The following is a 12,329-nucleotide window of genomic DNA, read 5'->3' as shown; positions in this document are numbered from 1 at the left end:
AATAGAATAATGCATCCTCACGCAGGATGGGAACGACAGGAAAACCTCCCATCATTCTAACTCGGAAGTGTTATATAAGCATTATTTGTTACCAGCACTGCTACACTTGTAGTCACACCCTTTAATTAGTTACATTTGCTGTGTTACGTTTGTGGAGAAGTCCGTTAACAAGGGAAACCAGATACAAACTGCTCAGCTCCTTTTGAATTAGATGAATTGATTGTAATTGTGTTAATATTGGATTTTATTTAGACGGAAATGCCAGTGACGGTGGCTTAGTTGGCGCTTTATTTCCGACATAGTTGCTTGTAATTACGTTCTGAACAATATGACACCAATGTGGCATACGAGCTTAGAGTTTGCATATCTCACCTTCCCCTTCTTCTGTTGCAGAACGGAGAGGGGACGAGCTAAAGCTTGTTTAATTAGGGCTCCGTCTGCATTACCCTGCAGAGTTCCCGCTTACTCCAATAGAACAAATTACTCAACAGAGTATGCAGCAGGAGCAATTGTTCGTCTCTGTTCAGTCCCAGCAGATGAATACCAGGGATCTTAGCTTATTGTCACTGCATTGTGTGTCTCACAGGTTTTTGTGTTGGCAGTTGGGTATTAATGATTATGCCAGTCATGTTGAATCCTCCTTTTTTCCTCTTACCGCCGTCCTAGGAATATGAAAGTTAAACAGCGTGGTTTAGTAATAGAAAAAAAGAAAAGATGTCGAGAAGTGACAGTGATGGACAGGCTGGGCTGACCCAGGAGACGTGACAGGCCACCTTCAGCCGTCAGCCTTCACCCAAACTATTTATATCACTTATCTGCATTTCCTTTTCCTGCTTAGTCAGAGGAGACAAATCTAACCTAAAAACAGACTTAAGCACATCCTCAAACATCCTGAGCTGTTTTTTTTTTTTACATTTGCAGATGAAGTGTTTCACTTCTGGCAACATCCTGTTGATGCTCGGCTCCTTATTTAACGCACATTGTGGCCACACCCATCGTAGTTCTTCCTCATTAGCTGATTTTTAAGTGGAGAGGAGCAAATGTGTGTTCATGTGTGAGATTAATAACAGGAGAGTGTAAGATGTGTTGACAGGACTCCCATTATTAGCAGCCTCCCCTCGCAGTGTGAGTCTGACTCCTGCTGTGTCACTTTCCAAGGTCAGCTGATAATCACATCCACACACAAACACCACAGCTGCGTTTTTTTGTTTTTTTTTAATTCCCAGTAGCTCTCTGTTTCTCTCGAGCAAAAACATTTTGAAATTTGCTCTTCAGTGAGCAACAAAGCTGCCTTTTCTTTCTACTCAGTCTGAGGAGTGTAAATGAAGAGCAGCAGGTCTCACACACCAGCGCTCCATGCATCGATTCTCTTCATGTGGCATTGACTTGTGTTTCATCCAAGGCTGCTGCGCTGTGGTTTCAGAAGGACTACCCCCTCCTCCGTTTTAATTGAGTTTAGCACTGAGGAGGCGCTCCCACATGATTTAAGTCTCCATTGTTTGTGTTAGGGAATGAAATATCAAGGTGACGAATATTTGAGTACTCCAAATGACTCTGGGGTTTAATGGGATTGCCACGGGACTTTCTTTCACAGGCTAGGCGAAGCTGAAAAATCTGAATTTCTAAGAAACAAAGAACAGAGGAGATCAATTTCAGATGTTTAAGGGTTTGGGATTAGGGCTTAATGAGTTGTAAAAAAAAAAAAATCGAATGGTGATTATTTTGACTGATATTGCGTTATAATTCACAATATTGGTCATAGGGTGATCTGTACCAAACGAAGATTTTTTCTTAAGCCTGTAGAATATGATTTTTTGGCTGTGGCATCTCTGCAGCACCACAATACTAAATAAAAGAATGGCTTAGCACAAAGACTTTAAACGGCGGGGGGGGGAAACTGCTAGCCTGACTCTGGCTTACAACAGTTCGTATGATATCGTACAAGAAGTTATTCCTCATTTTTTGTGCGTTTTCCTACGAACGTCCAGCAATACGTGATGCACGTGTCAATTTCCGCTCCAGTCTTTTCAAAATAAACTTCTGTCTTCATAGGAAACAACTTGGTTAGGTTTAGGCAACAACACTATTCAGTTAGGTTTAGGAAAAGATCATGTTTGGGTTAAAATAACTCTGGGAGCGGCGTTACTTAAGAATCAACGGTGACTTGTGGTTTCACACGAGATTACGCACGCTGGTCTGCTGGGTAAAAGTCTGGTGTTTTTTGACCCACCCATCCAACCCGCCCTCCTACCTATACAGCGTTTATCACTCTTTGTACTTCCTGGTTCACAATTACATGGATTACATACAAATTGATTTTGTGGGATATATATGAATTACAGCGCATTACTTTTCGTAGGTATAGCAACGAACGGTGTATGAGAACAGCCTGCCTGGTTAAGCAAATGCTATACAACATGTTAGTTAGTGAGCTTCAGAGGTGGTTGTAGGTGGATTTCATTACTTTCCAGTTGTTTCCAGTCGTTGTGCTAAGCTCAGCTAACTGGCTGCTGGCTGTAGCTTCATATTGAATAGACAGATCTGAGAGTGGTGTCAATCTTCTCATCTAACTCTCCGCCAGAAAGTGAATAAGCATATTCCCCAAAATGTCAAACTATTCCTTTAAGGCTTAAACTGTAATACATTTGAATTGCTCGGCTTATCTGAATTTCACAGATGGTTTGAAGTTTTCTGCGGCTGCACTGACATCAGACAAGGTCACACCCACCGCTGTGGTGGAGGTGTTGTTCACCATTTGGATTACAGGGATAATCCCTTTATTATTTGACAATATGTTACCTGAGTCTGGGCTGACCTCTACAGTGATGTGATTGTGATTGTGCGTGTGTGCTATTTTCCACACAGCGATGATGGTTTTGCCTTTTCTCTGTATTTGAATTATTGCCTAAAGTAAGAGACGGTTATATGATCTTTGCCTGTGATTTGATCAATAGACAAAATTACCGCGGCCTCCCAAAAGGCCAATATTGTTGTGTGTGGTAATGGAAATGCACTGCCACATGAGCAATGCTTTCTCCCAAAGTAATCCACATTGATTTGTGGGGCCACTTTGATAAATTGAGGGGGTTTTAGGTTTCGTGTTGGTCCGTTGCACAGTGCTCCGTTCCCTCTGTGTTGTGTGTTTGAATCTATGGATCAGTCTACAATACAAACCCTCTTTAGGGCCCTGCAGTGAAAAAGTACCTATATCATAAAAAAAAAAAACGTATTTTAGCCTTTTTCAGTTTTTATATTCTCCAACTTTTGACCCTCAGAAAAAGAGGACGTCCTCACTTAGAGGATTGTTAATCAATTATTTTCATGTGCTATTGATTAGTGTGTGGGTGAAAAGCCCCTATTAATATTCATGACAGTGTGGGGGCTCATTTGTGCATTCATTTGACAGTTAGCAACACGCCGTTCATAATTCAAAGCAGCAGGAGCACAAAAAAATGTCCTCTTTGTACTTTGTTGGTGATTCAGTCAGAGCTCCTGTAGGTGGGATACATTTTATCATCAGTGTAGCTGCAGCCAACTGCTGTTTCTCTCCATTAGCAGGGAGGCGTTGAAGAGATTAAAATACTCCCAAATGCAGAGCATGCGCGCACGTCAGCTGACATTTACCGTATACCTTCACTCGCGCTTTATTCAGGTGTTTTGCAGACAACATTGTGGTGGGACAGAAATTAATTGGGGCAGAAATGCCCTTGAAAGTTAATCACACAGCCGTGAAATTAACAATGAGCGGACAAACAAAGCACAGAGCCAGCAGTCGAATACAATGCTGACTCCACACGAAGCACGACGCTGCATCCACAGCAAATAAAACAACTAATTTACTGAATCTGATTAAAACCTTCAGAGGTGGAAGGTGGGCTGGTCTGGGACAGAGAGGAGAAACCAAATCAGTAGCTGTAAATATTAAAGCAAAATGATGACACTATTACAGTATAGATATTATGTACCTGGTACTAGAGCTGCTGTTGTCAACTATTATATTAATCGCCAACTATACAACGCCAACGCTAACTTTGATAATCAATTTATTGGTTTGAGTAATTTTTGAAGAGAAAAAAAGTCAAAAATTCTCAGATTCAAGCTTCTTAAATACTGAATATTTTCTGGTTTCTTTACTCCTCTATGACAGTAAACTGAATATCTTTGAGTTGTGGACAAAACAAGACATTTGAGGACGTCATCTTGGGCTTCAATAAACACTGATCAACATTTTATGACATTTTTATGACATTTTATAGACCAAATAACTGATCGATTTATCGAGAAAATAATAAACAGATTAATCAACAATGAAAATAATTTTTAGTTTCCAGTGGTGGAATGTAACTAATTACATTTACTCAAGTACTGTACTTATGAGGTACTTGTACTTTACTAAAGTGTGTTATGTTACTTTATACTTTTACTACACTCCATTTTGAAAGCAAATATTGTACTTTTGTCTCCACTACAATTATTTGAAAGCTTTAGTTACTAGTTATTTTGCATATTCAGGTTATTAATAGAAAATCAAAAAAATAAATCAACTAATACCTTATGATGTATTATCACAGGTTAAGTTACCCAGCAGTATATGAAATACTTAAAATGAGCTCCACCTTTACCAGCTGCAACAGTAAAGTGATGAACTCATGCATCACTAATTATAATTCAATAATATAATATATATTATTCTGCTTTTATTTCTGATACTTTAAGTATATTTTGATTCTAAGACTTTTCTACTTTTACTTAAAGGGACTATTTGTAACTTTCAGAAATGCTTCTTAACAGCGACACCTGTGGCCGTGAAATCAACGAAAGTCAGCATCGGGCTCGCGCTTGCTCGCTCTAAATATACCTGAACGAGCATCGCTCAAAACAGTGAGGCGACACACGTCAGCTAAAACCACAATATCACTCTATATTTCACCTGCTTGGCAGTAATGTTAGCTGACCAGACGAAGGTCTCTCCATGAACATGATTTAAATCTGATCCTAGTGTTGGCTTTTCCTGCCTAAGTGCAGGCTGAAGCAGCGGGGCTCTGCAGCGAGTCTCCTCTGCTCTCTCCGCCCGCAGCCGGAGAGAGCAGAGGAGACACCGGCACCCGGTCGGTAACGAGAAGACAACGTAACTCTCTGCAGAGCTCTGTCACTTCACAAGACACGGGAAACCTCTGTTGGTCTGGAGGAGCTGCAGCATTTATTTCTGCACAAACGTCCCCTGTACATTCACTAGATATTCTCAGAGCTAAACTAACTCTTCTGCAGTGTGGAGTGAGCGCGCGTTCACGTCTAGTAGAGGTGGAGCGAGTACGCGCGCTCTGTCTGAGTGAAGGTAAGCAGGCAGCGGAGACGAGGCTCCGGCCACACGCGCGCGCACATATGCGAACGCGCATGTGTGGCGACCCGCTACATTTATACGCTTAAAAAGTTACAAACAGTCCCTTTAAGTAAATCTTTGAATGCAGTATTTTTACATTGTAGTATTGCTACTTTTACTTAAGTAAAATGTCCTCATACTTCTTCCACCATAGTTAGTTGCAGCCCTACCTGGTACAAATTAAATATTTACCGTGTATTTACCAGTAGGTGAAAGGGGAAAAAGTACAATGAATAAGAAAAAGTAACAAACATTATTTTATAGTCCGCATTCCCCGTAAGTCCAATTAAATTATACTGGGGCCACTCTATTTAACAGCCCACATAGCCAGGACTTACAATGAATAAATTAATACTTTTTATTCAAGCGTCCCTATTGAATAATTGCACTTTAATTTGCGGGCTGTAACCTGAAGTTTTACCAGGGAAACAAATGTCAGCACTCAGCAGTACAAATGGAGAGTTTGCCAAAATGCTTTTTTATTTCCTACATCTCTATAAAAACTGCTCCTGAGAAGAAACCATAAATCACACTCCTTGGCGAAGGATTTTTGCCCTCAGGGCGTTCTCAAAGCAATATGATATAGCAGATTTTTAAAGGGATGTATTTCTTTGTAAAACTGAGACCTTTGCAGGAGGGTGAAATAGAAATTATTCTCAGAGGACATTTGTGACATGCATTCAAACACAAACTCACACCTATACATCCCAGTGGATTACACAAAGCGATAATTAAAAGACATTAAGTCACAGAAAGCAGCGCTGAGGTCACATCTGGTTTCAGCTGCTCTTTGTTTTATTGTTAGTCTTTCTTAAGTGCTGCATGCTGTAATTACTCATAAAGTGTAATTAGTGTTCCTGTGTGATAATTGTCCTTGCCCACACTGGTAATCTTCAGCAAGTTGGTTGGGACTCCGCATTGCAGCACTTGTTTATGCTTTCCTTGATGAAATGATGAATGTGCTATGTGGACGACTGCAGCCACATGAAGCGGTGGTGTTCATTAGCGTGATGCATGCTTTTCTTGGGCGTTGTCGTACAATTATTCTGGTAGTGAGCTGGGGAAACATTTCACAACCCCCCTCAGTCAGAGCTGGCTGGCAACATGTAGATTAGCTTCTATTTTGTGTCTATTTGTGTCGACAAAAATGATTACTGCGAGACTCTGTACAGTGTGTGGTTTTTGTCTCTTTTAAAATGAGAAAATTAACTGGGGTTCAATTAGATGACGGTAATTCCACATTAAGATCTGGAGCCTAAAGATCATCACAATTTATGGTTTGGCATTTCCCTCTTGAGAGCAAAACCAAAAACCAAATCCTTCATTAACTTTACAATAACAGTCAAATCATGTTGTGTCTCTCACAGACTTATCTAACTCAGACGACCGAGGCTCCACTGTGAATATATGCTAATAGGCAGTGTGCCCCATGGCGGTATTTGTACGTCTTTGTGTTATTCTTCAGTCGTCGACTATACAAGTGAAAGTTAACATGAATGTTGCTGCTGTTGGACTACCTGCTGGTTTAAAGGATTTTCCTCACTGATATGGTTGACGGGGCATTTTTTCTTTGAATAAAAGCTTATTTTTTTCCCAGAACATTTGAAGTCATAAAAACTGTAATAAATTAGTTGAGCTATCTCTAAACAATGAGGCTGCTTCCTAACTTTCCATCAAAGTCAAACAGTGAAGGCCACTGGGGCTGTGCCAGTTCACAACATATTGTTTCTTTAAAGATGATAAAAAATATATATCTATATTTGTATAGTGCATACGCATGCAACATCAAAAGCCGGACAGCCAAGCAATGAGCTGAAAATCACTTTAAAGCTCTGTAAAGCCGAGGGGAGCTGCAGATTCAGGTGATAATTCTCTGTTGGTTCATCACTACGAGTAGCCTCTTTGACATTGTTTTCATTTTGTCATTTGATACTATAGACGGTATAAAACAAGTTGACGTAGTAACCGTCATTGTTTGACAGTTATTGGTTTGTGGACTGTCGTTTTGAAGCCTCAAGTTCAGCATTTTGGCCATCACCATCTCGGTTTTTGGCCATCACCATCTCGGTTTTTGTCCGTCAACATCTTTGTTATTTATAACCAGAAGCGACACGAGAGAGTGGAGCTAAGTACAACCGAACGCTGAATAAGACATTTAAATGTTACAATTAACTTTCATGAACTGAAAACACACTGTTAAAGGGTTAAAGTTATAAAACCAAACACGGCCAACTCCCAGACCGGACAACGCCGTGGTAGTGACCTGTCAATCACAAGGTAGCCACGCCCTAAAGCATCCCCTGCTTTATGATCTATTTGACTCTAAATGGGACCATAACTTACTAAATGAACATCATGCTGTATTGAAGAAGACTTGAAACTAGCGATTGAAACCATAAACTCATGTTTACAATGTTTACTGAGGTAATAAATCAAGTGAGAAGTAGGGTCATTTTCTCATAGACTTCTATACAATCAGACTTCTTTTTGCAACCAGAGGAGTCGAGGAGTATCAAACCTTCTGTCCGGCCAACATTACTGTCTTTAAGAGGCTGTAGCAGGCTCAGTCTAAACACTAGTGAAGATACTGGCATCATATGAAACTAGAAAACCTAAGGAATCCATTTGTACCAATCAGGTCATACTAGGTTGTTGAGAAGGAGGCTAAATAACTCCACAAATTTAGGCAAAATTTTGTCGAGGAAAAACTGGCATGGACATTTTCACAGGGGTCCCTTGACCTCTGACCTCAAGATATGTAAATGAAAATGGGTTCTATGGGTACCCACGAGTCTCCCCTTTACAGACATGCCCACTTTATGATAATCACATGCAGTTCGGGCAAAAACCATGCAGTTATCTGCATGCAGTATATTATATAACAGGATAACAAATGAGAAAAGTTTAGGAGAATAAATATTTGAAAGCAATACCGAATGATTGACAGCCTTACTGCATTATATTCCATTATACTTTTGATAATATTTTTAATTCCTTTACATAAATAAAGACATTTCCAGCGTAACTTGATGCAGAAAAGGTGGAAATTGGTGTAAAAAAAATTCACCAGAATGCAGGAAATGAAGGGTTTGAAGCTCAAAATTACCTGGAGAAAACCCCCAGACCCCACGCTTAATGTGTCCCCCCCAAAAGTTGAAACGAAACCTACATCCTCGATTATACACAAACTTTCTCATTGAGGATTGAGCCCCCCTAAAGGTCTGATCCAAGAATCGCCCCTGGCCGTTTCAATTCAGCTTTTGTTAAATAAGCAATTTGAAGACTAACAACCTACAACAATTGCACGGACATATGGCTAAATACACATCTTCTGACAGAGCATTGGGGCTTTAAAGATGGGATGAGTGGGACATAGATGCTCATAGTAGCTATTTATGATCCAATGAACAGCAGGCTAGTTTGAGAGGTTTCCACAGAGGTTTTCATGTCGTAATTAACACAACTTAAAGCTGACCACAGCGGGGATGTCGTCCATGAAGGAGGAAACTATAAAGTTTTTACGTCCAGCTTTCATGCCTACAGGGAGTGAGTGTTTGATACTCAAAGCTTTAAATCACTGCCTTTATTCCTGGAGAGGAGAAGAGCTTGCACAGTAAAGTCCTTGTGGGTGCTGCCGCCTGTCTCTTCCACTCTCTTCAAACCTTGTGTAAGGTCGTATCGTATGAACGGCTTTCACCCCAGGCCACAGCGCTCGGCTGATGTGTAAGTGAGAACATTACCCAGTGGCAGGCTTGCATTGGGAGACAAGACTTCAGGGGAAATATTTAAACAACCATGAAATCGCTGTTATAAAGAAGAAAAATAAAAGTGCAGCAGACCCAGATATAGCATTAGAGCCTGATGGTGACACCTGAAGATCGTGTTCGTACTTTGCCCAGAGTTCCTAGCTGATTTTCCTTTAATGTAGTGTAACCAACATGCCACACATGTGCTCATAAAGTCCTAATTAACTGTTTACAGCACAGTCACCGTGGCAGTAAAACCTAAAGCTTTAATCATAGTTATACAAACCAACAGATGCCAGCGACCTCAGTTCAGTACAGTCATCACTATATAGATGTGTTTCCTCTGTAGTGGGAACATTGTGCCCAGAAATAGAAGCATCTGAAACCCACCGGTTGTCCTTTAAGTGTCACACAAATTAATTTATTTTTCAAATCATGGCTGGTGACACTCAACGTGGTTCAATGAGCTCGAGACAAGTCATGGTGAACTCGTCTCTGTGTTTCAGGGAGATCTATCATCATCATTACACTGAGTGAAGCGTGTGGTCGTAATCATTCACAGAGGCCTTTCTCAGCGTTAATTGCTTCTTGACTTGAAAGTGTCGCTCGGCCGCCTCCTGGTGAATGACTCTTTGGTGTTTGTCTTGGTTTTGTTCTAATGACTTGCAGAGTTTTGTGCCTGCGGAGACATCAAGCTTTTCCCACCAGCGCTGAGAATAGAAGTTAAGTGTCTGATGAGACGTCCTCATTAAAGAGTTTGCAGCAGATGGGAAAATGCTTTCAGATCCTATAGAACACAGTTAGGAGCATCTTCTGTTTTAATTTATATGTTTCAAATCTGGGAATATATAAAAAAACAAATGCAGTGAACCACATCGTCCTGCAGCAGAAACACTACATCTAATGAGTGAGATAAAATCCAGGTGAAAATCGATCCTTTCCTATTAAAAAATTCAGAGATTGTCTTTTTGGTGAAAATCATTAACTCCCTTGAACTCCCTGTCTGAGTCAGTATCCTCTTTAAATCCCCCTTACATACACAATCAAATAAAAAGTGTGTTTTCCTAAGTAGTCTGGACTCTCAGTGTTAATTGTGCCGTGATCTCGTTTCATGCCAAATCTATGTCAAACTGCAATTTTTCATAATAGCTCATGGGTCATAGTAGCTGGCGGAGCAATATTATAGGAGGTGTGTGTTTGGATATTAGTGAGCAAAAACTTTCCTTGGATGAGGACTGGCAATCTGGCAATTCTGGCAAATGCCAGATGGTCTGGTGTTACTCCGAAATCTGTGACCGCAGGGGAGCCAGCAACATGAGGTCACCATTTCTGACGGCTGTCGTCAGAAATGGTGACCCCATTATACGTGTCTTTTGCTTTTCTTTTAGAGTTTTGTGAATATATCTTTAAAGTAAATATATTAAGATAATTAAAAAAGATTTAACAACTTAATTCTGTGTTTTTTCTATCCCGTATTTATGACATATTACACAGGTAATAGTGGGGTGACATATCCTAAAGACAGCCCTAAAAAATGGTGACCTCGTATGTTGCTGGCTCCTTTGCGGTAACAGATAAGGCCATAACCAGCAATGTGTGAAAATAAATTTACCTGGCCCACTAGATGTTGGAACAACCGATCTGATTAGGAGTTACATGGTCCCAGATTTGTCAGTAGGCTACTATACTGTAAGGCAGGTGATACCGACCGTCGCCACCTCCCCCCACCCCTTCAAGTGGACCCGTCCATCATGTAATTGTCAGAGGTCAAGCGGGGAAATATCAAATGAAATCAAGACAGAAAGAGCAAAGTTGAATGAAAAGACAAATGAAATGGATAATTAAGGGCCGAAAAAGCTAAAAAGTGGAATGGAAGAGAGAAGAAGAAAAAAGATGTTGAGGCTGATGCTGCAAAATGTTTAAAGATAATCAATTTATTATTCAAAAATAACGTTACTACCGTCGATGATGCCAGACAGTGCAACGCATATTAATGCTAACTTTTGCTGCAGTTGTGATAAAGCTGTAATTTGTGCAACAGCACGCTGATGAAGAGGAGGCTGCTGGTGAATCTATGTCTTAGTTAATATGCTGTTGGCGTTACTTGTGTGTGTGTGTGCTGTAAATCTTGTTGAGGTACAGGTGAATGTAGTTAGTGGCTGTAAGTCGGTGTCCAAATACCGTTTTTCTCCCTCCTCTTTCTACTGATTTAACAAACTGGATGAGGGGACATCCTATATGAGTACACTTTTTTTGTTTTCATTATTATAAAAAACGGACTAAAAGTTCAGCTTTTTAAGATTTAGTCATAGATTTACAAAAGAACTGCAACTACAGCATAACTTCTCAATATACAGTAACAATAGTTTGACATATTAAGAAAAGGACTGGGGGGTATTTTGGTCAGATCCTGAGCCAGGCTGATGCAGATGAGAGGATGCAATATACACACCCACCAAACCTCAACACACACACTCTCTCTCTGTCTCTGTCCGCCACTCTCTCCTTTCAAATCTGGTTGGCTGCAGGGCGAGATTATCCTGTCAGCACAGGACTGAAAGCCTGATTCAGCTGTTGGTGTCACTGCAGCTGTATCCAGGATGGATGCATGGCTGGCTCGCTGCTGCACACTGCTGAAAGCCGCAGCGCTTTACTCCTGAATTATGACCGCTGAGGCCCAAAAAGTGCCCATCCAGAACTTTGAGCAGAAGTTTAAGGTTGAAGTTTGGTTACTTAAGTGTCACATCCAGGTGAATCAGTACCTTCTTCTGTCTTTTTTTTTTCCGAGTGGTGGCTTTTAAAACCTGTGTGACCCCAGTGTGTCGGCTCATTTCCAACAGCAACTGTCACAACAACTTGTCTTCAAGAAAACTAAAAGAAAAGCAAGTTCCTGCATAATATAGCAGCCTAATATTAATGCATGGAACACACACAGCGTTATGTGACCCCTGAGAGGTATTTTTTTTAGTGGCTACCAGATTGGTGAAATATAGCAGTAGAGTCAAAACTGACACTCAAAGTGAAGTATAGATTACAAACATCTTTCTGCAGCTGAGCAGTGCATTGTACCATCTGGAGGGAAATTATAGATATTGTCATCTGTCCATCATTCCAAGTATTTTATAGTAAGGTCTTTACACCCTCTCTCTGTGTAAATGTGTTGTGTCTTCTAGTTGATTTTGTCTGCCGTGAAGTTTAACAAC

At 40.5% G+C, this 12,329-nt stretch overlaps 1 protein-coding gene across 2 annotated transcripts in view; it reads left to right on the top strand.

The window, feature by feature from the left end:
- Positions 1–12,329, top strand: part of fam189a1 (family with sequence similarity 189 member A1) — a 123,465-nt gene that overhangs the window by 27,202 nt on the left and 83,934 nt on the right. The gene's annotated exons all lie outside the window — the stretch shown is intronic.

The sequence above is a fragment of the Sebastes umbrosus genome, chromosome 2 (genome assembly GCF_015220745.1).
Source record: "Sebastes umbrosus isolate fSebUmb1 chromosome 2, fSebUmb1.pri, whole genome shotgun sequence".
Taxonomy (NCBI): Eukaryota; Metazoa; Chordata; class Actinopteri; order Perciformes; family Sebastidae; genus Sebastes; species Sebastes umbrosus.
Note: the sequence above shows the minus strand (reverse complement) of the source record. Positions and strands in the feature narration are given on the sequence as shown.